The sequence below is a fragment of the Carassius auratus genome, unplaced genomic scaffold (genome assembly GCF_003368295.1).
Source record: "Carassius auratus strain Wakin unplaced genomic scaffold, ASM336829v1 scaf_tig00001298, whole genome shotgun sequence".
NCBI lineage: Eukaryota > Metazoa > Chordata > Actinopteri > Cypriniformes > Cyprinidae > Carassius > Carassius auratus.
In genome coordinates, this window is record NW_020523351.1 from 1 (window position 1) to 2,443 (window position 2,443).

The 2,443-nt window shown below is 44.5% G+C and overlaps 1 pseudogene; it reads left to right on the plus strand.

The window, feature by feature from the left end:
* The first annotated feature begins 8 nt into the window (after positions 1–8).
* LOC113069279 (potassium voltage-gated channel subfamily S member 3-like) lies at positions 9–1,368 on the plus strand (annotated as a pseudogene).
* The last annotated feature ends 1,075 nt before the right edge of the window (positions 1,369–2,443 follow it).

Sequence of the window (2,443 nt, forward strand, 5' to 3'; positions counted from 1 at the left end):
TTTTCCGCTATGTGCTGAATTTCTACCATACCGGAAAGATCCACCTGATGGAAGAGCTGTGCGTGTTTAGCTTCAGCCAGGAGCTGGAGTACTGGGGCATCAAGGAGCTTCACCTGGACACTTGCTGCAGCAACAGGTTTCAAGAACAGAAAGAGTATGCAGGAGATCACGACTGGGAAAACGAGGATGACCCACAAAACCAGCTGCAAGACAGCTTAGATTCATCTATGGAGGAACTATCTGCGTTTGACAAAGACCTTGAAAAGTTTGAGGGCACCTGGTGCTCCGAGAAGCGTAAGGAACTCTGGCTGCGACTGGAAAACCCGGGATACTCGTGCTCTGCGAAAGTAACTGCAGTGTTTTCGCTGAGTGTGGTACTGATGAGTATCATAGCCATGTGCGTTCACAGCATGCCCGAGTTCCACCAGGTGGACATTAATGACAAAGAAGTAGAGAACCTCGTGTTGAAAAATTTCGAGACCTTTTGCGTCCTCTGGTTCTCTTTTGAGTTCATCCTACGATTAGCAGTCACACCATGTTTGTGCAAATTCCTGAGCAATGCGCTAAACATCATTGATTTCGCCTCTATTATTCCATTTTATGCCACTTTGGCATTTGAAACTGTGTTGATGCTGAGGAAAGCGAGGAGCTTGTGAACGTGGGAAGGGTCGTGCAAATCCTGCGCCTCATGCGTATCTTTCGCATCCTCAAACTGGCACGGCATTCGGTTGGGCTGCGTTCGCTTGGTGCGACTCTCCGTCACAGCTACCATGAGGTCGGACTCCTCATCCTCTTCCTTTCCGTCGGAATCTCCATTTTCTCAGCACTCATCTATTTTGTGGAGAGAGAGAACGCTGAGTCAGAACTGCAGACCATACCGGTGGGCTGGTGGTGGGCGACGATCACCATGACCACGGTGGGATACGGCGACACGTATCCCGTCACGCTGGCTGGGAAACTAATCGCCACCTTATGCATCATTGTGGCCTGCTTGTAGTCGCCCTTCCGATCTCTATTATCTTCAACAGTTCTCCAATACTACCAGAGACAGAAAGCCCTGGTGGAGTCCGACCAGCTCCACAGGAAGACGAAAAACTGCCAAATCTCAGCATGCCTTTACTTTACATAGGAGACCTCTACGGGACAAAAGATGAATACTCTGGTGTGCAGTGGAGTCCTCAGTAGGGAGCGCAGGGGAGCGAGGGAGATGTCACTGATGCTTCCAGCATTCAGGATGTTGAAATTGACTGCCCTACTCGGATGCCACAGGCCACAAAGCACATAGATCAGGGCACCTCAATCCAGTCCTGGAGGGCCCACTGCCCTGCAGAGTTTAGCTCCAACCTGATTAAACTTACTTACCTGTGATTTTCTATGGATCTTGAAGACCTTGATGAGCTTTCTCAGTTGTATTATTCGGTTTGCAGCTAAAACTATGCACGGCATTGGCCCCTCCAGGGCAAGATTGAGGAACCCTGGCACAAAAGCTAATATGCACAACCTTATACCTCGATTAGGGATCTGAAGAAACAAAAATAAACTTCCTTGCTTAGATCTGCAGAACATGTTGAGGAAACACTAGAGGACCCTATGACTCAAAGCGCTCATTCCTTACTGAATGAATCCTGGACCTTTAGTTCTCAGGGTGAAAATGTCTCAAGCTTTCTATTATTTATGGATCAGAACCTTTTATGGAAACTAATCCTAACAACAGGTTAGCATTAATGCTGATGCTTTTATACCCAATTAAAAGCACTGACATGACTGTTTTTTTTTTTTTAATCCTTTGGACAAGCTGTTTATTTAATTACAAGTCTTTCTGCAGGACCCATGGGAAAAGAACTATGCTTAAATGTTTTATAGGCAATGACAGCATCTAAAATGCTGGACTTCAGAAGGCATGTTAGTGTACACCATCCTCCCTAATGTGTCCATCAGAGAGGGAAGGATGGAAAGAGTGCATGCATATTTCAACAAGAGAGAGGAGAGGCCTCAAGAGAAAGGAGAGAAAAAAGCACGAAAGGGATGTTACAGTTGAATAAAGTGTTGATGTACAGTAGATTTAAGTCTCTTCTCTTTGTTCTGAAATCACTGCATGGGTCCATAGAGAGATTAAGGATCTTAAAAGAAATGGTTCCTCTCAAGGTGAAAACTATGTTATTTACAAAAACCCCACATCTTTTAAAACCCATATTCTGTTGTGGTGATGTGAAACACAAATGATACAGCTCTTTTCAATATAATGCTATTTATAGTGACCACTATGAACACGTCTGGCTCCATAAATTACTCAAACACCTGTAAAAAACAACAACAACAGTAACAATATAAGAGTAGTTCATATGACTTGTGCACTATCCTACAAATCTTCTGAAGCTGTACTATGTCAGCGGGAAGAAAACAAATAGGCATTATTTGTACAATTTATACATTTGTTCCATAG